Source organism: Schistocerca cancellata, chromosome 6 (genome assembly GCF_023864275.1).
Source record: "Schistocerca cancellata isolate TAMUIC-IGC-003103 chromosome 6, iqSchCanc2.1, whole genome shotgun sequence".
NCBI lineage: Eukaryota > Metazoa > Arthropoda > Insecta > Orthoptera > Acrididae > Schistocerca > Schistocerca cancellata.
The window spans coordinates 417562281-417586988 of record NC_064631.1 but is presented as its reverse complement, the minus strand read 5'-3'; the positions used below and the strand labels follow the sequence as shown (position 1 = coordinate 417586988).

At 41.9% G+C, this 24708-nt stretch overlaps 1 protein-coding gene across 1 annotated transcript in view; it reads right to left on the bottom strand.

The window, feature by feature from the left end:
• The window catches only part of LOC126191227 (uncharacterized), a 31794-nt gene extending 30583 nt beyond the window's left edge, over positions 1 to 1211 (bottom strand). The window contains exon 1 of the mRNA XM_049932030.1: positions 1080 to 1211. The gene's annotated coding sequence lies outside the window, so the exon portion shown is untranslated. The remainder of the gene's footprint in view (positions 1 to 1079) is intronic.
• Positions 1212 to 24708: the final 23497 nt, after the last annotated feature.

The window sequence follows — 24708 nt, the reverse complement described above, 5'->3', positions numbered from 1 at the left end:
ATCTGGAACCCAAAATAGTGTCAGTGTTGCGGCACAGTGAAGTGGGGCAAAAAAAAAAAAAAAAAAGTTCGTACTGCAGCGAAATGAAGTTCGATTCAGTACGTTCACTATGATTTACGTAACATTTCAAGTACATACAGGGCTAACATATTAAGTTTGGATCTTCCATAGAAAAGTCACGCCAATTCCTGACTCTTGTCAATCGGTCTATTGTTCCATCCTCCATGAAACTTGGTTAATGGTTATTACGGTAAGTGAAACAACAGTGCCAACTGCACTAACATTATTGTGGCGGTAGTTGCCAAAAGTTAAATAAATTACACGGACACCCCACATATAGTAATCTGGTTAAGTACTGGTAGCCTAAGGAAATAAAAACGTACGATCGCAATAAGTCATATTACAATTACTGGATATGAATCGATTGTAATGTACCAAATTGTCGCTTGATCACACTCTAACAATCAGAGCAAATATTTCTGTTGTTCCCTGAATTCCATTCAGACGGACGTACCTTTTTTTTCGGTGATCAGGTCTTATTACTTCCAAATTTTGATCACACCTCTAAGTTCCTCTTTTTTTTTTTTTTTTTTTTTTTTTTTAATCTTGGGCTAGGGGATGGGATACAGCAATATTTATTCTTGCTGTAAACTGTTAACTAATTTTGACGTTTACATTTCATAATTTTGTATGTGGTAATTCTGTAATTCGTTTTATTGTATTGCATTCATGTGCAACGGGGTGGGTACTATTTAGCATGATTCACGATCTGTACTGTTGAATCGTAATTCGGAGTACAAATAAAATTGTACCTTGTAATGCCTCCCGTCCCCGTACCTGGCTAGAAGTCAGTTGAAACGTTGGAAAACACAGGACCATACCAACATTTCGCTTTGAGCGCAACATTATTCAGTGCGCAAGAGTGACGGCAATGAGGTCGTCTGTGTGCTATCATCGCAATATTCCAGAATCTTGATGAGACAAAGTTGTTCACAGATATCATTAGTGTTGCTACTGGCACTTGATGAGATTTGATTTTTCACAGTTTTAGTTAGAGGACATTAATCTCATTTACTCACGATAAGCAGACGAGCGCAGGTCAAATTTGTCAATATCTGTGTCACTGATGAAAAGCTGAGAACATCGTAGAAGATCTCAAAAATGACGCCGCGAAGTACAACAGAACCAGGCGGTGTATGCCCAGATACACGATACACAAGGTCTATATAGACCTTGACGAGGAACGTCTGCAACAACGCTCCAAGCGTACGTATTTGGAACTACCGACTGGTTCACGTCGCCTGATAAAGTTCCTATACACGATGCACCTTGAAGGTGTGCGTTGAAGATGTATCTCTGCAGCAGCGGCGCGACCGTAAATGTTTGAAACTGCAGATTGGTTCACGCACGGCCGCCTCTATTGAGAGCCGGCCGTGGTTCACGTCGCCTGAGCACACGATACACACGAAATATTCGTAGCACGAATCTGCGGATGCGCACTAGAAAGCAGTTAAAACGAGAAACTGTAATGAGAATGTCTGTTTTCTTGTAAAGTCGCTCATTTGAATTGAAATCTGAGGGATCAAGGCTCCTATTTATTAAGTAATTGTTGTTCTCTTAGGTAGCTTCACCGAATTATTATATGCTATTACTGTTCTAAATCACCGTGGGTCAAGGGGGCGTCCCCCCACTCACGGAAAGGAAAAAAAATAATGTGTAGTGAGGTGTTCTTGTAAGAAAATTATTTAATAGTCAGTATTACGCAGTGTAGCTTGTTTCTACGTCGAGATTTTCAATTCTCTGCCTGAAGTCTACCAGTCACCTATTAAAGACTATTGCATTACAATAATAGGTCTAGTTTACAAAACGACTCTAGGTTGCAGGCAACTGCGCTAACGGCCACTGCGCATGCGCGCCGCGCGTTTGCGCAACTCGTTGGTGAAACTAAACACTTTCGGCATGTTCCAACTTTGGCGACACTAGTTACGTGAGTTTGAGGTTCTGTGTGTTCGTAGAGTGTAAACAAACTGAAATATGAAGTGGAGAACGGAGAATAATGTTCGCTTTTTTCGATATCTGTTCCTTGCCTAGGTGTTTGTGGGATTTCAGTGATGCTGATTACAAAAATAAGCAACATATTGCTACCGCTGAGACCGTCATGTGCGATCATAACACAGATGGTCTGACAATATCTGAGCTGCAGGGCAAAATTTATTGAGTTAGGTCTACATATACAACTGAATTACGAAAAATTCAAGCAAGTGTAATTCTAACTATGGCAATGCTCTCGTCTACAAATCCCATCGTTCGATTTGGCCAACTCTGTTAAGCAATATTGTTGACAGGAGGGGAAGGCTATACAAATTCAAGGAGCTGCATTCTATTCAATATTCATCTATTTAAAACGTCGCTGCAGTGCTCCCCATTCCCATATGTTCGAATTTTGAATTATTGCCACTGTTCAGATTCATCTTCAAGAGAGTAGTTTGCAAACCATTCTCTTCTTAATGCGGCCTGCTTTGACTAATTAATGCTGTTAATGTTAATAACTATTACTGTTCATGTCAAAAAAATTGTTGGTGTTTTTGAAAAAGCGGCATCACCAAGTAAAACCGCATCTTATAGCTTGCCGAGTATTCTCGATTGTAATGCACGCAATATGATATGTAATTTCAGCTCTGGCGACAGTGCTTTATGCATTACATACCTTTATTCCTTATCGCATAATAAACTCTATTTAGAAGAAACGTGAACAGTTCTGGGGACATTCTAAAATAATTAAAAGAACTTCTTGGATCTTTCGTTGAAAATTATTTCAGCCAGGATGCTGAGCAACCGAGCTGACGTGTTTTATTCATCCAGACACGAATCGAAACTCGTTTCTTCTTTTTTTTTCTTATACAGCGATTCCATGTAACAATCTTTAATTCCATCACAACACATGCGACGTGCAGATGCCAAAACTTTCATTTCAGACACGACTCAGGGACCCACAAAACGACGAAACTGAAGTGTATACTGGTTTCGCTATGTCTAGTCATACAGGGTGTTACAAAAAGGTACGGCCAAACTTCCAGGAAACATTCCTCACACACAAAGAAAGAAAACATGTTATGTGGACATGTGTCCGGAAACGCTTACTTTCCATGTTAGAGCTCATTTTATTACTTCTCTTCAAATCACATTAATCATGGAATGGAAACACACAGCAACAGAACGTACCAGCGTGACTTCTAACACTTTGTTACAGGAAATGTTCAAAATGCCTCCGTTAGCGAGGATACATGCATCCACACTACGTAGATTGGAATCCCTGATGCGCTAATGCAGCCCTGGAGAATGGCGTATTGTATCACAGCCCTCCACAATACGAGCACAAAGAGTCTCTACATTTGGTACCGGGGTTGCGTAGACAAGAGCTTTCAAATGCTCCCGTAAGTCAAGAGGGTTGAGGTCAGGAGACCGTGGAGGCCATGGAATTGGTCCGCCTCTACCAATCCATCGGTCACCGAATCTGTTGTTGAGAAGCGTACGAACACTTCGACTGAAATGTGCAGGAGCTCCATCGTGCATGAACCAAATCTTGTGTCGTACTTGTAAAGGCACATGTTCTAGCAGGAGAGGTAGAATATCCCGTATGAAATCATAATAACGTGCTCCATTGAGCGTAGGTGGAAGAACTAAAATGAGCTCTAACAGGGAAATTAAGCGTTTCCGGACACATGTCCACATAACATCTTTTCTTTATTTGTGTGTGAGGAATGTTTCCTGAAAGTTTGGTCGTAACTTTTTGTAACACCCTGTATATGAAACCACTTGCGTGCAACTCATTCCACGGAACGAGTGGCGCAACCCACTGTCCAGTAGTCATAATTTATCTGGAAAATTTTACTTATAATTTTACAGTAGTGAATTCTGCAATTCACTAATGTTATGAACCACATACACTGACGGGAAAATATCGGAACACTAAAAAAATAATTAATGTAGAGTAACGAAATTTCGTGAATACTTTTCTCTGCTAACATAGTTAAGTGATCAACTTTGCAATATCTGCAGGTTAATGTAAGCGTGAGAAAAGCTATTGGAAATATGGAAAGGCTGGTAGGTTAACCGCTAAAATGTTGAATGCAAGCATGCAAATGTGCATGCATTGCATTGTACAGGTGCCGGATGTCAGTCTGTGGGACGGAGTTCCGTGCCTGTTGCACTTCGTAGGTCAGTACAGAGACGGCTAATGCTGTCTGCGGATGATGCTGTTGTTATAGTCCGATTATGTCCCAACGTGCTCGACTGGAGACAGATCTGATGCTCGATCAGGTCAAGGCAACATCTCGACAGTCTATAGAGCATTTTGGTGTGCGAGCGTTATACTATTGGAAAGTACCCCTTGGAATGCGCTTACGTCAAGCAGTGCCGACAACACGTTTGCGTTCATATACAATTTGTGCTTCAAGGGGCGCTGACAGCGCTATCTATTACCCGCCGCTGCAACAGCTGTCAGCTACTACATATTGTGGGTCTACAGAAGCAAACTTGAGTAACAGGGGCGTAATAAAGTTTACACGATTCGTGAAATGGAAATTGGTAGGTTCATGTTGAACGATGGTACTTGCGGCTACTAATTCCGTATCAGTTTTCACTTTCAATTCGGAGTTATAAAGAACTAGTAGTAAAACTTATATTGCAGCTATAAAAAAGAATGAGTAAAATTTTGAACATTTATTCACATATGAAATGTATGTATACATAAATCATCTGACTCAGTCTCATCTGTGCATTATTGTTGCTACTGTTCGATTCAGCATTACCTGATTTCTTCTTTTGCGATTTCGACGACACCGTCACGCGTCCAGTAATCTTCCCATTTGCTGGATTTTCCTGCAGTGCACTGCCCAGTCATCAGCAGTTACTGACAGGAAGAATTCACTTGCTATCTTACACAAATTCTCTTTGGACAGGTCCCCTTAGATACTGTGCTCTCTAAGCAACCGATTTACTTTTGCCCATGCCAGTTCATCCGCACACAGATCACAATTATAGGGTGGCTAGTGGACAACAATGCTGCCTTTCTCTTTTGCCATTTCGTCGATAACATACATTTCTTTAGCACGTCTATGTTCTTGAATTAAAGCAAACAGAGGCTGATTCCAACATCCTCGCTTTGGTATCGTACCATATGGGTGTTTTGTCCCCCTGTCTGTTATGGTGTGGGCATTGTCCATCACAATCACTAATTTTGGTGGAATATTTGGGAGAACTATATTTTAAAACCACCTTTCATAATTTCCAGAGTTCATTTGACCATGGTAACCACCTTTTGTGGATTTAGCCCAGAATTTTTATTGGGCTTCCCTGAAAAACCCCTTCCTCGATCCAGCACTGCCAATAATAAGTCATAACGCCGACATCATATCCTTCTGACAACATTTACCAACCGTCATATTACTGTCTATCCGAGTTTCATCCAGACAGAATATTTCTGCGCCTGCTTCCCTAATATTTTTCATTTCTACAATAAAATGACCACCAATCAGTAATGATTTCACGCTCTGGCAGTGCAACACAGCTGTTCTGCACTGTTTTCCACGTGAATCCCATGGACAACATATTCCGCAGAGATGTAATACCCCATGTCCAGTATTGAGTATTGATCGCAGTTTCCACAGACCGGGAGCAATCTTTTGCACCAAGTACAAGTTTTCGATTGTTTGTCTCAAGAGACCCCCTCAGAGCTATCCAGTTGGATTTTCCCCATAGATCTTGGCCTAAGTGAAAAGGAATTTTAAAAAAATGCCAGAAAGTAGAATTCAGCTTTACGCAGAATGTATAGTTAGAAGTAACAAGAAAAGGTCCCAAGGGGAACGATCGACTTTTTGAAACCACTTATGCAGTAGTATAGGTTATGGTCCCAGGTATCACACGATGCAGTCGCAAGTAATTGAATGAAAGCAATTGTAGCAGACATTTCTATTACAAAAGACAGTATAGTCAGGGCAACTACAGCCTTGGATATGCATAATGGAAATTGGAAAACCGCTTCAACTGTATGTCATTTTTTGTTGCACTCACAATAAACGTCTAATAAAAAAGGAAGCAATTTTCTGTTTCCCCAGATGCATTTCTATTACACCATAAAAAAACCTGACATCTGATGGGTCTCATGCCCACTACTTTGCGCGTAGCAGCCAAGTACCTTAACCACTTTTTTTCTTCATTATGTTCGTCATTGTTCTCATCATTTGGTGTGGGTGGACATGACACTCTGACAAGTTCTTCGTTGAATACATCATTCAGTTTATTATTGTTATTAGTTATTATTAGTACCAAACAAACTGAGCTATCATGCCGGCAATAAACACTACGCTACAGAATGGTGCCCGAAAAATTCACCTTGCTATCGCCTGTTGAGCCACCTACTGTATGACAAGAAATTCTTTTATACCGTAATGTGCTGTGATCGGTATGAGGCACACACGCCAATGACTTGTCAACACTGGAAGACAAACAAGTAAAAATTCCCCTCCCCCTGCTCTTCTCGGAGGAGTGAAAGGAGAATCTGGCGTTGCCCATGATGGGACAGGAACCGCTTTGCCGTCACTCACTCACAAGAGACGTATTATTTAACGGAACTCGGCAAAGCTCAACTGTCAGTCCACAGTGGTCAAATACACAATATTCTGTATTAGATTGCTGACGTTGGCAGCGGACCGAAGTCGACCGACTTCTGCCGATTCAAAGCTAGGGCGGCCTCGCCTCTTCTCCTTGTGAACAAATTTTAACAGACGCATCCAAAAACTGACCTTAAGAGCTTCTTAAGAGTGTAGTTTTCCTGCTCAATAACAAACGAAAATACTTACAGATAAAGCTATATTTTAAGACGTGCTTAATTTTATTTGACGTTGGTGGATTTGGCCATTAGCTAAGAAAAGTTTGCCGCTTACCTCAGGGCACAGGGCTAAATAGCGCGGCCACTGTGAGGTTGGGGGCGGCGGGGAGTTTTACTTGTTTGTCTTCCAGCGCTGAGAAGTCATTGGCGTATGTGTCTCATATTGATCATGGTATAGATTTCAAACGTAAGTAACATGGATTCGTTAATGCCCATTATACCAAGTGAAGAAAAAAAAATGCCACACTTCGAGGTTGGCATGCGATTGCTCGTCCCAGTCCAAGACAAAAGCGTATCTAGCAAAACCTAAGCCTGCCAATGGGTTAATAGAAATGCGATTTAAAATAAGAGGCTCTGACAACGCTGTAACTGCGTGCAGCATGGCCAGGAACAGGCAGCATGAACTCTGTGGCTTGCTGGAGCTGTCCCATTAGCTAAGTGAGACGAGGTAATGCTGTGCGGAACGTGTCTATAGGCTCGCCGATATTCGAGTTGCGTTCGCACCGGACTATTTTTTCCTCTGTTGAAGCACCAATTTACACCTTCGCATTGCGGTATCTTGTGATTTACTTTCCATTACTGTTACCTTTATTTAAAAATTAAGACATAACATGAACTTCTTACAAGAAGAGTGAATAAAATAACATCGACTGTGTCAGATGAGGTACACTAGAATGTAGGTACACTAGAATGTACATTACGCTGCGCACAATAATTCCATTTTGTATGTTTGGCGTCCAGGCTTAGCTTCAAAGAGCAACATTCACTTTAGGGAAGATGTTCAAAGTGACCACTTTGCATTTGCAAACACTTCGTCACTCTCTGGATCATACTTTGCTCGACCCTGCGCAACACACCTGTATCCACGTGAGCTATTAGCTCGTTTATACCCATGGGTCGAGTGCTATAAACTTGTTCCTTTAAGTGTCCCCACAGATAAAAATCGAATAGCTTAAGGACCATGGAGACCAGAACATTGAAACTCCACGACTAATCCATTTTCCTGGAAATGCTTCATTTAAATAGTTGCTCACTTTCATTCCGAAGTGTGGCGGTGTACCATAATGCTAAAACCATAGCTGTCGCCGGCCGCCAAGTAGAACGTTTTTTGATGCGTCAGGCAAAGTATTGCAAAGAAACGTGTGATAATAGGGCGCACACAACTTGCCAGGCAATAAGTAATGAATTACTTTTGAATACATTACAAATATTTACTATTAAAACAGTCTTGATCACGATTTATTTATCAAGGTGACCGGTTTCGATCACTACTGTGGTCATCTTCAGACCATTGAGTAGGAACCTCTTTCCGCTGGAGAATCACTACTCTCCAGCAGAAAGAGGTTCCTACTCAATGGTCTGAAGATGACCACAGTAGTGGTCGAAACCGGTCACCTTGATAAATAAATCGTGATCAAGACTGTTTTAATAGTAAAAAAAATAAAAATAAGTAATGGCCTAAAAGCACTCCTCCCCGATTCTGGCCCACAGATTTATGCCAAAACATACCTGAAAGACACTTTTACAGGTGACACGCGGGTTATGTGCCGACCAGTAATAGTTGTGGAAGTTGAAAATACCTTCACTAGTGTAGCTAGATTCGTCAGTCCATTATACTTTAATGTTTGGTATCCTCTGCTGGGTGCAAAAGTCATTCACAAAACTGTACTTGTCGAATGCGGTCTTATGGCCGTTAGTGTTGTCCTTGGACGACCTCTGTTGACAAAGATTACCGGATTCCCGAAGGCGTTGCTCCAGGCGACAAGAAACATTCTTATCGGGATAGTGCCTTTGAAGGTACCGCGCAGCAGACGCAAGAGCAGCCTGGTTGTCGGGTGCACCAAGCACCAAAATCATATCGACATATTCATCCTTAGTGTACTCCATCGGGAAGCCGCCCTACGTGAACTTGTGCATTGCGTCGTTAGTAGACACGTGCATCCAGTTTGATGGATCGCACTGTCATGTGATAGGCTATTATGTGACAAACTGATGTCCTGCTTATAGACGAAGAGGACTTGGGAACGGACGTCTAAAAAATAAAAAAGGAACCTGACAAAGATTCAAACCATCCAGTGAACTACAGTAGCTGGTAAGGTAATGTGGTGTAGTACCGGTTCCTCTGTACATTCCGATGTGCTGCGAGGTATAACAGTGTTGCGCGCTCCTCGTTTCCATACAGTTTTCATAATGTACCCGATCTGATTTTGCTAAAAAAACTTTTTTCTTGAATGTGGATGAAGACTCGCGTGCCTACCTCTAAGTGCGACGTTTTTCTTCACCCTTCACCGTCATCTTCAAATACGGTACTGGTACTTATTTGTAGCAGAAATATGAAATTAAAGCAAGGTTGTTGTGTAATGCTACGCAATGAGTAGAAGAAAAATGACATTCAAAACATTTAGTAAAAATCTGTGATTGTATCTCATAATAGGGTAATAATAATAACAATGAGCGTATGGCATTGGTGGCCGGGAGACCCATCGCGGGGCGGTTCGGCCACCGCTCCACAAGTTCTTTAACGACACTACGGCGACTTGCAAGTGAATGAGGATGAAATGATGATGAAAGACACACAACACCCAGTCATCTCGAGGCAGAGAAAATCTCTAACCCCGCCGGGAATCGAACCCGGGAACGCTACCGCAAGACCACGAGCCGCGGGCTCATAATAGTGTAATGAATTTAAATGCTGTTAACAGTTTGACTGCCAATACCGTCAATTGAAGGGATGTGGCGAGCTTCAATTTCTCCCGCTTTTAAATACGAAACAACGTCTACTGATGGCTCCGATCGGTCTTCACTCCGTTGCGAGTGACCGGAATTTCTAAAACAGCTCTTTGTGTATGAAGTCAAGCTCTCAGAGTGCGACAGCTGTTCCTTTAGTACGTAAAGAAACGAAAGGCTTGCCTAAATTATGCTGCCACAAAAGTCTTTGGTAACTTACCTAATAGCATCGAAAGTCTGACAGATAGGAAAGATAGATAAAAGGAAACTAAAAGAATTTCTTAATGGCAACTCCTTCTACTCATTAGATGAATAATTAAAAATATTGTCATGTAATATTTTGTGTAATGTAATATCTTGTATAGCCACCTTTTTTTTAACCTGACACGTTCCACATCATTACGAAGTGTCGTATTCATGAACTACGGAATAAGTACTAATCTAATCTTCAGCTTGTCTTACGGAAGATGAAATTCTGCGTGATCTGGAGAAGGTTCTTGTTGACAATGACAGTGAGGATGACGATAACGACGATTCAGATGATGAACCTGACTTTGTGCAAACTTCAAGTATTCCCTTTCTTTTTATTTCATAAAACTTTCTTTGAAACGATGCGTTCTTTTCTGATGTTTCTTCATTTTCTGAATCATGAAACACTTTTCAATTTTTACACGAAAACAAGAAAGACTGGAAGAAAAGACAGTACATATCAGCGCAGCGAATGCAGGATAACCAAGTGCAAGAAGGCGTGTTTCAAAATGTACCACACAGAAAAATTATGCTATGCGAGATACATTTGTAACAATTTATGTATGTATCCCAGAAGAAGTAGTCACATGCTTCCTTAAAATGTTAGTATCACAGTCATATTTTGGCTAGCATTCTTAACAAGAAATATTGAAAACCATAAAAATGATCGACGTTCTTAGAAACGGCAATGTTTACATGGCCGGCAGTCAAAGTGTTGATCAATTAATCATACTTTCACGCAGACAGCAGAACAACACTTCTCAGGCACTTACAGTGTCACAACTTTGGGGTCGTTGAGAATGGCGGCAATCAGAAGTACAGATCAGTCACATGAAATGCCCCGAATGGTGCCGACTTTTAACTATCAGTACTTCGGAACCGACAGCCAATTTACCGCGCCCTTCCTATATCTAGTCTATTGGCGGACCATAACATAGTGGTCTGTATAGGTTACCTTTTGATAATACGTGGATTGAATGAAAAGTAATGCCTCCACCTTTGTTAATTGGGTTTAGATGGGAGTATTTTAATAAATCAAACGCAGAAATAATCCTTCGAATGTGACCTTTAACAACCAATATTCACTTTTTTACATAATCACCAGCCAACTGGATACATGTCTGCCAACAATGAACAAGTTTTCTGAAGCCGTCACGCAAGAAGTCGACACTATTTCCGCAACCACAGTCCGTCAGTTCTCTCAACGTCTTCATCAGAAGCATAATGATGTCCCCGCAGATCGTCATTCATTATCGGGAAAAGATGGAAGTCAGACAGTGCTAAATCTGGACTGTGTGGAGGATACCGTACGGTGGTGAAATTCAGTCTCTGAAGCTCTGCTGTGGTGGCACGTGAAGTGTGTGGTTTGCTAAGCAAAGCAATAATGTGACCCACATGTTCTTGTGAAATGCCGATTGTGCTTGCAGTTTCTCTCTGAGTGATACGACAGTCGTCCTGAATCAATCTGTCAACATTTGCTTGTGAAACTCAGTGGTGGCTGTCACAGGATGTCCAACTCTTTGATTGTCACGCAGGTCAAATGTTTCCGCCTCAACATCTTTAAACTTACTCGCCCAACGACGCACAGTACTCAAATCAATACAAACACCATAAACTGCTTTCATTCTCTGGGTGACGCCTTCTGCTGTCAAGAATTCAATGACTGCACGTTGCTTAAATCGCATTGACCGACCGTCTGCGCAGGGTTCCATACTTTACACTGTAACAACACACCCGTTCAATGCTAAGGCTTCCCACTCACTGGAGATGTAGAGAAGAGTCTACGGAACAAGCCAGTACCTGCCGCATACCAATGGGTGGAGGCAATACTTTTCAGTCAACCCTCGTAAGATTGGTACACATGCGGCTCGAGGTACCATTTCACAATGTCAGTATTGGCTCTTTAAAAGGAAAGGTTGACGACCTCTGCACTAGACTGAACCAACAGTTGACTCAAACACGTTTCGCATGCCAGATTTGCGGCGATCTACTGTCCTCACGCCCCAATTTGTCTGCAAAGATGTGATTTGAACACACATATTTGAGTAATGTCGCTTAAACTTCCAACTCATAACTTCCAGGTTTGCACACATCTCATATCTGCACAAACCTCCTGTTCACACACAACATTCTATACCGATGTGACGTCCGCAGCCAAATTGTCACTTGTGGACGGGCCTTTACGATTAGGGCAGAATGACGGTTTGGCCGATAACGGACCTCTTTTCGTAGGTGTTATAATTCTTCAGCGAGAGACTCCTTGTCTGAAAGTGTTCGATTTCTATGGACCAGAGCCTTTAGCATCGAAACTCTGTAATGGATGGTGATGACTCGAGGTGTGGGGATAGAGATCAGTGTGCATGAAATTTCTTGTATACACCGTGACCTAAGGATCCATCCAGTTTTCACTTGACTAACACATCGAGGAATGGTAGCCGGCCCTCTACTTCAAATTCCAGTGTGAATTTTTATATTAGCGTGGAGAGAGTTTAAATGATCCCTATAGGCTTCGCTGTACGTTGTTTTGAAGCCAGAGTGGGCGGGGCCTGCCGCCATTTTAAATAGCCCAAAATGTTACCAGCTACTGTTTACGATTACTTCTTGGTTCTGTCGTATGAGCACAATAACTGTTTGAAATACTAAAAATTATAGTGTTTCTATGAAAAACATAGCGTCAGAAAGGCAATTTTTAACGTTTCTCTGTTCTTGAATGCATATTTACTGTAGTAATACTACACATTTGGTTCCGTTAAAGTACTTGATTTTTTGTTGATACATTTCGAATAACCCAGCAGATAAGAAAGTGATGTGGAAAGCATACTTTCGAAATCCATTTAATTCCACTTTTACTGTATTTGTATCAGCAGAAAATGAAGCTGAAACTCTGAAACACCCAAAGCTCGTTTACTTATTGGTACTTCTTCTTGTTCTTTACATTTTCAGCTTTCAATCGTATGCACAACATTTTGCAAAAAAACCTGCCTACATGTTCTTTCCTAACCCATAAACGTGTGCAATGAGGAAATAGCAAGCCATGCTATTGTATTTTGTGGACGTCGACAAAGTGGACGATTTTTGAAATGTCAAAAAACCAGAACTACATAGAGCTCTTGTTTTATTAGACTGTGAGTGCAATAGTTTCATTGTAGTTTACATATCTTTTCATTTTTAAATATTACCTATGATACATCATTATTCACTGTGCGACTAATAACAGCAATGTACAGGGCAAAAAACGTTATAACTTCTTTAACATGTTCCAGCTACATGCACTTCTATAAATGTGGTTAAGGGGATGGTTTCAAACGCTTTGACCTCGTAAAATGGATATTTTGTTTTAACATGTATGTAAGTCATTTTTGTAGATTAAAACTGAAGAAACTGCAAAAAGGTGGGAATTTAAGGAGATGGGACCTGGATAAACTGAAAGAACCAGAGGTTGTACATAGTTTCAGGGAGAGCATAAGGGAACAATTGACAGGAATGGGGGAAAGAAATACAGTAGAAGAAGAATGGGTAACTTTGAGGGATGAAATAGTGAAGGCAGCAGAGGATCAAATAGGTAAAAATACGAGGGCTAGTAGAAACCCTTGGGTAATAGAAGAAATATTGAATTTAATTGATGAAAGGAGAAAATATAAAGATGCAGTAAATTAAGCAGGCAAAAAGGAATACAAATGTCTCAAAAATGATATCGACAGGAAGTGCAAAATGGCTAAGCAGGGATGGCTAGAGGACAAATGTAAGGATGCAGAGGTTTATGTCACTAGGGGTAAGATAGATATTGCCTACAGGAAAATTAAAGAGACGTTTGGAGAAAGGAGAACCACTTGCATGAATATCAAGAGCTTTGATGGAAACCCAGTTCTAAGCAAAGAAGGGAAAGCAGAAAGGTGGAAGGAGTATATAGAGGGTCTATACAAGGGCGATATACTTGAGGACAATATTATGGAAATGGAGGAGGGTGTAGATGAAGATGAAATGGGAGATATGATACTGCGTGAAGAGTTTGACAGAGCACTGAAAGAACTGAGTCGAAACAAGGCCCCGGGAGTAGACAGCATTCCATTAGAACTACTGAGAGCCTTGGGAGAGCCAGTCCTGACAAAACTCTACCATCTGGTGAGCAAGATGTATGAGACAGGTGAAATACCCTCAGACTTCAAGAAGAATATAATAATTCCAATACAAAAGAAAGCAGGTGTTGACAGATGTGAAAATTACCGAACTATCAGTTTCATAAGTCACAGCTGCAAAATACTAACGCGAATTCTTTACAGACGAATGGAAAAACGGGTAGAAGCCGACCTCGGGGAAGATCAGTTTGGATTCCGTAGAAATGTTGGAACACGTGAGACAATACTGACCTTACGACTTATCTTAGAAAATAGATTAATGAAAGGCAAACCTATGTTTCTAGCATTTGTAGACTTAGAGATAGCTTTTGACAATGTTGACTGGAATACTCTCTTTCAAATTTTAAAGGTGTCAGGGGTGAAATACAGCGAGCGAAAGGCTACTTACAGTTTCTACAGAAACCAGATGGCAGTTATAAGAGTCGAGGGACAGGAAAGGGAAGCAGTGGTTGGGAAGGGAGTGAGACAGGGTTGTAGCCTATTCCCGATGTTATTCAATCTGTATATTGAGCAAGCAATAAAGGAAACAAAAGAAAAGTTCGGAGTAGGTATTAAAATCCATGGAGAAGAAATAAAAACTTTGAGGTTCGCCGATGACATTGTAATTCTATCAGAGACAGCATAGGACTTGGAAGAGCAGTTGAACGGTCTTGAAAGGAGGGTATAAGATGATCATCAACAAAAGCAAAACGAGGATAATGGAATGTAATCGAAGTCGGGTGATGCTGAGGGAATTAGATTAGGAAATGAGACACTTAAAGTAGTAAAGGAGTTTTGCTATTTGGGGAGCAAAATAAATGATGATGGTCGGAGTAGAGAGGATATAAAATGTAGACTGGCAATGGCAAGGAAAGCGTTTCTGAAGACGAAAAATTTGTTAACATCGAGTATAGATTTAAGTGTCAGGAAGTCATTTCTGAAAGTATTTGTATGGAGTGTAGCCATGTATGGAAGTGAAACGTGGACGATAAATAGTTTAGACAAGAAGAGAGTAGAAGCTTTCGAAATGTGGTGCTACAGAAGAATGCTGAAGATTAGATGGGTAGATCACATAACTAATGAGGAGGTATTGAATAGAATTGGTGAGAAGAGGAGCTTATGGCACAGTTTGACTAGAAGAAGGGATCGTTTGGTAGGACATGTTCTGAGACATCGAGAGATCACCAATTTAGTATTGGAGGGCAGCGTGGAGGGTAAAAATCGTAGAGGGAGACCAAGAGATGAATACACTAAGCAGATTCAGAAGGATGTAGGCTGCAGTAGGTACTGGGAGATGAAGAAGCTTGCACAGCATAGAGTAGCATGGAGAGCTGCATCAAACCAGTCTCAGGACTGAAGACCACAACAACAAGTCATTTTTAGCAATGATAGCCTAAATTGTGTAACATATTTGCCTAATCTTCCAACACCAGTCTGTTTGCTTCTTAACCCGGAATATTTCTTGCCAGTAACCCTAACAATTTTTCTAGAATAACCAAACATGTCATAAGTGGAATGTACGTCGTCTTTTATCAAAAGTTTCATTTTACTTTTGAATCTCGTTTTGAGGTTTTCAAAGTGTAAAAGTTCATACCACAGTTTGTGATGTACAAATAGTTAGCTATTTAGTTACATGTTCCACGTATCACTTGCAAGATAAATCCTAATTATTTGGAATGAGTTATTTTATACTGTATTACCGGTAACCTCATTCTGTTTTTTGTAAGTGTGCCTCCATGCTCGTCACTTATTAGTGTTCTTGGTTTTTTTTTTTAAATTAAATACAGGCAGATGTTGGTAATTCCTACCCACCACCACTTACAGTTTCCACTAGTAAATAGTCTTCTGCGGAATAGGAAGATTTATCAAAGAGAAACATTTACAGTTTAGTTTCACATCCTACTTTTCTGTCTGGCAGGTATTTTATGTCACTGGGTAAGTGATCAAAACTTGCAGCATTGTTAACTCGTGTTTGTGCTGCAGACAACCTTAATGTGGTGTAATGAATGTCTTTTTTTCTTCTAGTGTTGTAATTGTGCACATGATTGTTCCTGCTGAAGTGCAGTGGATTATTTTTACAGCATACCTCGTGAGGAATAACAGCAGTGTGAAGCGGACAGACTGCTTTTCACATGCCAAGTAAGAGGCAGGCACGACCAAAAGAATGTTCACTAAGATTTCGGCCGAAGACTTCAGAAAGGAAGCACACACACATTCATACAATACATGAGCGCTGCCTCCTGCTGTTCTAGCCAAGATCTTTTTTTAAAGAGGGAGGAAATGGGAACAATGAATAATTATTGGCGGAAGGAATATAGGGTATTAGATACTACGTCAACGTTCAGCGCGATCACGTAACCGTGTGTTGTGTGGGGACTGTTAATACAGTGTGGCTCGGATGTCGGAGCATTTGCGGTTTTGAAGGCAATGAAAAACTGGAAAGAATAATTGTAAACATTGTAACCATAATTCATGCATACAAAAGAAAAAATGGCCTGAACGGCTCCACTTAGGAATAAAATGTGATTCCTGTGAACTTTAGATCACGATTGAATCGATTAGTACACACGTAAACGAAGCAAGCTGGCATTTTTGATCAAAAAATTACCTCTCCAAATAATCAAAGTTGCTATTTGGGATACGACCACAAAGTCGATAAGTAACCCCAGTGGTCGAACCTGGGCATGGGCATGTCAGAGTGACATCACAGGAAGTAACACCGCGGTGAACCATGTAGGCATAAATGCGGTGAACCTAGTGTTTTGTGCTATGTAAGATGGCGGACGTCAGCTTTTTCTTTATATATATATATATATATATATATATATTCTTCGATGGCGCTAATGGCTGTAGAAGCAAACAGTAGTCATCCGTGAGCAGAGAGAACACCGTTGCCATAGAGGCGCTTACAAAATCGCGTTATGTTATTTACAGAGTGTCCAGAAAAGGACTCCCTGATTTCAAAATTAAATATCTCGAAAACAAAGATCGATAGAGGAATGCAGTAAACGGTATGTTTATAGTGAAAGCTGTAAGAAGTTTATACAGCAGTTTGAAATAATAGTTACAAAAGCTGCTAACAGATGGCGCTGTAATCGCCATACGTAATGCCTAGTATAAATAGTGATCCGAAGCCCAGAGCGATCAGTTCCACTATTGAAACGTGAAAGGAGGTTAGAGTACCGAAGGAAGAGATTAAAACAATGTACTCCATTGAGCAACGCGTTTTTCTGGTGCTAGAGTACCACAGGTCAGAAGAGAGTCCTGCGGCAACAAGGCGAAGTTTTCAAGCACGATTTAATGTTCCAAAAGGACCCGATGCGAAAATCATTCGTACGCTCTTCGCAAAATTTCAACGAACAGGCAGCGTAACTGATGATCTAGTGGGGCATGTTGGCCGCAAGCAAACCGCAGTTACGCCTGAAAATATCGCCACAGTTTCTGGAATTATTCAGCGAAATCCAATGTCATCCGTCCGTAGAATTGCATCTGAGACTGGTTTGAAGCGTTACAGCACGCAGAAAATACTGAGAAAGAGCCTACACATGTTTCCATTCAAAATTCAAACGCACCAGGCCATACCCGTACGAGCTGTGTAACAAAGGGTCGCCTTTGCTAATCAGATGCTCACAATGATTGATAGTGAAGGATTTGATGTTGGCTGCATCTGGTTTACAGATGAAGCACACTTCCACCTGAATGGATACGTGAATAAGCAGAACTGGCGATTTTGGGGTTCCGAAAAGCCATATTGGTGTGAAGCGAAATCCCTGTATTCTCCTAAAGTTACTGTGTGGGCTGCAGTATGCAGCAGAGGCATTATTGGCCCTTGTTTCATTCGAGAAACGGTCACTGGTGCACGTTACGTTGCAATTTTGGAACAATTTGTCGCCACACAGCAAGCGTTAGAGGATCGACCAAGTACTGAATGGTTTATGCAAGATGGAGCCCGACCACATCGGACCGAACAAGTGTTTCGCTTTCTTGAGGAATACTTCGGGAATCGAAGTCATTGCTTTGGAATATCCCAAATTTATTGGTGCAGGCATGGATTGGCCTCCATATTCGCCGGATTTGACTCCCTGTGACTTTTTTGTTTGTGGGGCACAGTGAAAGACATGGTCTACCCGAAGCATCCCGCCACGCTGGATGAGATTGAATCGGCGATCTCTGTGGCATGTGAATCCATTTCGGTTGAGACACTACGAAATGTAATGGCGAATTTCATTCTTCGTTTGCGCCACCTCTGTAGTGCCAATGGTGAACATTTTGAAAACATTGTGATGTGATTGTTTGCAAAGATTGTTTTCATTAGATTATTTCAGTTATGTATGCTGATATGAGCTGTACAGCGTACAGCGCCATCTGTTAGCAGCTTTTGTAACTATTATTTCAAACTACTGTATAAACTTCTTACAGCTTTCACAATAAACATATCATTTACTGCATTCCTCTATCGATCTTTGTTTTCGAGATATTTAATTTTGAAATCAGGGAGCCCTTTTCTGGACACCCTGTAGGTATTTTTATAGTGATTTTGTTGAAAAATGTTCCATGTACTGTGTAGGTTCACGACGACAGTCGATAACGGACTACTCATTGCCACGTCATCAGTTTATTCGTAACATTCTGCGTCAAATAAATAAGTTGATGTCAGAAAGTGCCCAAAATGTTCAGCAAAGCAATCTGACTCTGAAAAATCCCTGCAAAAGAATGGCCCTGACTAACAATAACCTATACCTTTCATGAATTACTTACCTCACAAAAATCTTCGTTACTCGAACTACTGCAATACAGCGAGCGCCACTACTGCCAGCTAAATAAAAGATTCTAACTACTGAAGGCACTTACGACTGATAAGCATAGTTAGGAAATGAAAGATTTTGATAGAGAACAAACAATGTATTTACCTTAATAGTGTTCAAAAGTCATAATATATATACAGGGTGTTACAAAAAGGTACGGCCAAACTTTCAGGAAACATTCCTCACACACAAATAAAGAAGAGATGTTATGTGGACATGTGTCCGGTTCAAAATGGTTCAAATGGCTCTGAGCACTATGGGACTTAACTTCTGAGGTCATCAGACCCCTAGAACTTAGAACTACTTAAACCTAACTAACCTAAGGACATGACACACATCCATGCCCGAGGCAGGATTCGAACCTGCGACCGTAGCGGTCGCGGGGATCCAGACTGTAGCGCCTAGAACCGCTCGGCCACCACGGACGGCCATGTATCCGGAAACGCTTAATTTCCATCTTAGAGCTCACTTTAGTTTCGTCAGTATGTACTGTACTTCCTCGATTCATCGCCAGTTGGCCCAATTGAAGGAAGATAATGTTGACTTCGGTGCTTGTGTTGACATGCGACTCATTGCTCTACAGTACTAGCATCAAGCACATCAGTACGTAGCACCAACAGGTTAGTGTTCATCACGAACGTGATTTTGCAGTCAGTGCAATGTTTACAAATGCGGAGATGGCAGATGCCCATTTGATATATGGATCAGCACGGGGCAATAGCCGTGGCGCGGTACGTTTGTATCGAGACAGATTTGCAGAACGGTGGTGTCCCGACAGGAAGACGTTCGAAGCAATTGATCGGCGTCTTAGGGAGCACGGAACATTCCAGCGTATGACTCGCGACTGGGGAAGATCTAAAACGACGAGGAGACCTGCTGCAATGGACGAGGCAATTCTTCGATAACCGTAATGTCAGCGTCAGAGAAGTTGCTGCTGTACAAGGTAACGTTGACCACGTCACTGTGTGGAGAGTGCTACGGGAGAACCAGTTGTTTCCGTACCATGTACAGCGTGTGCAGGCACTATCAGCAGCTGACTGGCCTCCACGGGTACACTTCTGCGAATGGTTCATCCAACAATGTGTCAATCCTCATTTCAGTGCAAATGTTCTCTTTACGGATGAGGCTTCATTCCAACGTGATCAAATTGTAAATTTTCAAAAGCAACACGTGTGGGCTGACGAAAATCCGCACGCAATTGTGCAATCACGTCATCAACACAGATTTTCTGTGAACGTTTGGGCAGGCATTGTTGGTGATGTCTTGATTGAGCCCCATGTTCTTCCACCTACGCTCAATGGAGCACGTTATCATGATTTCATACAGGATACTCTACCTGTGCTGCTAGAACATTTGCCTTTACAAGTACGACACAACATGTGGTTCATGCACGATGGAGCTCCTGCACATTTCAGTTGAAGTGTTTGTACGCTTCTCAACAACAGATTCGGTGACCGATGGATTGGTAGAGGCGGACCAATTCCATGGCCTCCACGCTCTCCTGACCTCAACCCTCTTGACTTATTGGGGCATTTGAAAGCTCTTGTCTACGCAACCCCGGTACCAAATGTAGAGACTCTTCGTGCTCTTATTGTGGACGGCTGTGATACAATACGCCATTCTCCAGGGCTGCATCAGCGCATCAGGGATTCCATGCGACGGAGAGTGGATGCATGTATCCTCGCTAACGGAGGACATTTTGAACATTTCCTGTAACAAAGTGTTTAAAGTCACGCTGGTACGTTCTGTTGCTGTGAGAAGTAATAAAATGAGCTCTTAACATGGAAAGTAAGCGTTTCCGGACACATGTCCACATAACATATTTTCTTTCTTTGTGTGTGAGGAATGTTTCCTGAAAGTTTGGCCGTACCTTTTTGAAACACCCTGTATATATCAGTTCATGATACTCAGTATTACCAATTTACTCTTTCTGGCGGACACACGGCCAGATCGCCCGCTCTTAAAATTCTGCCATCTCTCTTCCCACATCCACCAATGCTGGCGGCTCACCTCCAACTGCGCAACGCTATGCGCTGTTCACATCCAACTGCCCAACACTACAATAGAGAATATTTCAACAATGCCAACCAGCCACAGGCTGCACACAGCAAAGTCAGTGATTTTCATACGGAGCGCTACGTGGCGTTACCAACATAAGAACCTAAACAGCCTACTTACAAATTTTAGATCTCCTGTGTTTCCAACCTACCAGACGTATCGAATGTAGCGCCGTTAATATTGCATAGTGAGAAATATATTTCAGGCCCATGACATACATTCTTCTTCACGGTTTCTCTACGATGAACTATCTTATCGAATAGTAAAACGAAAAAACTGCTTCCGTAAAACATTTTCATTGCATGATACGAGCACAATATAGCTTTGCGGAGTTGTATAGTGTACACTGTTCACATCCAATCACGGTTCAGAAATTATAGGATGCACGCATCAGGCCTATATAAAATGATAGTTAGTGGCGGGGCATACCTCCTACAAGGAAACAGATAAACGCATAACAGCAGCGTCCGACATGCGAAAATTACAAGTGGACAGGGGTTGGCGGACGGTGCTTGCAGGCATTGATTGCATTATTTCGCGAGCAGATGTGTAGGCTGTGCTATGATTAATTTGAACAGTCGACAAGTACTGAGCGTGTCTAGACATACCTGTGCTGAAATATTTAGGAGGGTTGTGATGTCTGTAATCAAATTATTTGCGTAAATTAGGAGTTGTTTGCGTGTCTGTAGTGTGTGTATTGTGAGCACAAGCATAAGATGGAGCGTGTTTTGCCTCAGTGTGATAAATCTATTCGAACTCTAAATAAAATGTTCGAAAGTAAATAGAGCAGACTCCTCCCTTACTCTCCCCAGCAACCTAGTGCAGCCTTAGTAATTTTAGCATAATTCTCGCCCCTAGAGACCACTATCTGGGATTAGGTCATAGGAGGGATGACATTGCGATCTGATGGCAGTAATGTGTACTATGTCAGTTGGACAGTAAATCTCATGGTGGAGACACGTCCTGCAAAGAAAGACTTATGTTCAGACCTGTTTTCCCGTCATTTCGCCCCACCATATTGGATGAAGTAGTGCGCTGTGCACATTAGTACACTTTAGTGCAGGTTAGTACACGTTAGCCCGTCAACATGGGTCAGTAAGGTGGCGTGGTGTTGGGTTGAGAATCCTGGTGGAGACTTTAACTATTTGATTCCAGGTCCAGGTGGGTGTGGCATTGGTGAAAATTGATTCCGAGTCCTAGGTACAATGAAGTCGAATCACGTGACTAATGCAGCAGCTAATAGTAGTGCAGCGTTCTTCTAGGGGTCGGGAGGGGGGAGGGGGGGCTATGTCATGAATGAACACCACGCTGATAGTGGGAAAATGTCCAACTTCTCATCTGATAACGGAATATTGAAATTTTAAATTCACTTATTGAATATGATTAAAATTGAAACGGAATTAAGTAGTTAGGTAATTGACACGTTAGATGCGCGATGTGGGTGTTAGTTTAGTTAGCATATTTACAGAAGACTATGTACGGCGCGTGTATGGAGGTTGCGGCTGAGGGTGTTTGACGTAAGCAGTCGGTCGCCCGCGGGCTGGTGACACGGCGCGCGAGAGAGAAAAAATGGCTCTGAGCACTATGGTACTTAACTTCTGAGGTCATCAGTCCCCTAGAACTTAGAACAACTTAAATCTAACTAACCTAAGGACATCACACACACCCATGCCCGAGGCAGGATTCGAACCTGCGACTGCAGCGGTCGCGCGGTTCCAGACTGTAGCGCCTAGAACCGCTCGGCCACCCCGGCCGGCCGAGAGAGAGCGTAGACGTTGTGTCATCAACCGACATCACGGTAGCGTCCTCTGGTGGCCACGATATGATCTAAGCCAGTTGGGCTCTGGAGCATGTGGTGGATACCATTGAGGTAAGAACAGAGGGAGACGCCGTGACGTCACAGCTGTGAAGCTATGTGAAGCCGAGGGTAGCCATCTCAATCCGACCAAAACATTGCTGTTGTAAGCTTGTGTGCATATGCTTGTCGCTCGCTTTTGGAAGGATTTTGCGCTATTATGGTGACTTGTGTGGTGTTCGGATGTACGAATCGTTCTGATTGTGATGCGAAATCGAAGGTAATAACATTTCATGTGTAAGTTGTCTCGTTAAGTGTGATTTTACAACTTCATTGTGAATGAACGTGTGCTACATCGGTACTTGTACTATAGCGTGTTTTTCTCCTGTATGATTTTAGATTTCCTAAAAATGAAAGTCGGAAAGCTCTGTGGGAGAATGCCGTGAGGAGGAAGAATTGGCGTGCGTCTAAATGGAGCACTATATGTTCTCAGCATTTCCGAGAGAAGAACATAGACCGAACTTCCTTTCAACAGTAAGGCTCCGAGAAAATGCTGTACCATCAGTTTTCCCTACACACCCAAAACATTTGCAAAAGGTATGTTAATTCAAAGAATTAAATTCTTAGTTTTCAAGTTCACGTTTCAGTATAATACTACGTATCGTCGATAATCGAAGTGTTGAGTAACTCACTTTGTCTTCATCATGTACCAAATTAAAAGCTAACACTACATTAACTGGCGTAAAGTATAGGCCTAAACAGGACACTGTAGATTCGCCATTCTGTGTGCCGTATTTTAGTAAATATTGGTGGTAATGAACAGTGTTTCCCAGTAGTGTAACGTAACTGAAATGTCCCAGTACGTATTACAAACAAGATGTATTTATGGGGCTTTGGAGGGAGGGTATAGCTAACTTAGTTTTCAGTTTCTATTATTTAGTTTGTGATACACGTTTATTACTGGATTAACAAAATTGTATCGTTTACATTTAAGGCTAGCTATTCGTAATATTACATTAAAAACTATTTTTAATCACAAGAAACGCGGAATTTCGCCTTTACGAGATTTTATTTTAAACAAAAACTTTGAAACAACCAATTTGATGACGTTACATGCGTATATGGTGCAATTAGCGACTGTAATGCACGCAGCGCTATAGCACACTGGCAATGTTTTGGTCAGTGTCATGGCAGCGAGCCACGCCCCCATGGCTTCAAAACGTAGTACGGCTGGGATACGTAGCGCCATCTCCCCTTATTCTTACCTCCATGGTGGATACACTGGGTGCAGCCATCTTGAATGACTGTACTTGCGTCATGATCTGACGTCAGGAGAGCGCCCTCTGGTGGCAACGATATGGACTAAGCCAGTCGGGCTCTGGAGCTCGCGGTGAACACACTGTATACGGCCATCTAGAATAGCGGTACTTGCGTCATCACCCGCTGTCACAGTGGCGTCCTCTGGTGGCACCGATATGAATTAAGCCAGTTGGACTCTTGAGCTCGTGGTGGATACACTGGGTGCAGCCATCTTGAATGACTGTACTTGCGTCATGATCTGACGTCAGGAGAGCGCCCTCTGGTGGCAACGATATGAACTAAGCCAGTCGGAGTCCAAACCCAGTGGAGAACACAGCTGTTTGAAATTGGTTAAATGATAAAGATAAGTTCTTTTTCCCACCATTTTCTTTGCTTATTAGAGATAAGCGTGGTGTGACACATTATCATGATGGAAATTGAACTTTGCACCATTTTTCTGGGCGAGTGGTGCGTGGCACTTTCGCACCAAAATTCGAACTTCCCGCCAAAATCCGTCATCTTGATTGACGTCATCGCTGCCATCTTGGATGACGGTACTTTGTCCTGAAACTCAGGTTGTCCCAAAACTACACTACCTTGGGGAACGCCAGAAATCACTTCCGTTTTACTCGATGACTTTCCGTCGATTACTACGAAATGTGACCTCTCTGACAGGAAATTACAAATCCAGTCACGTAACTGAGACGATATTCCATAAGCACGCAATGTCACTACAAGCCACTTGTGTGGTGCAGTGTCAAAATCCGTCCG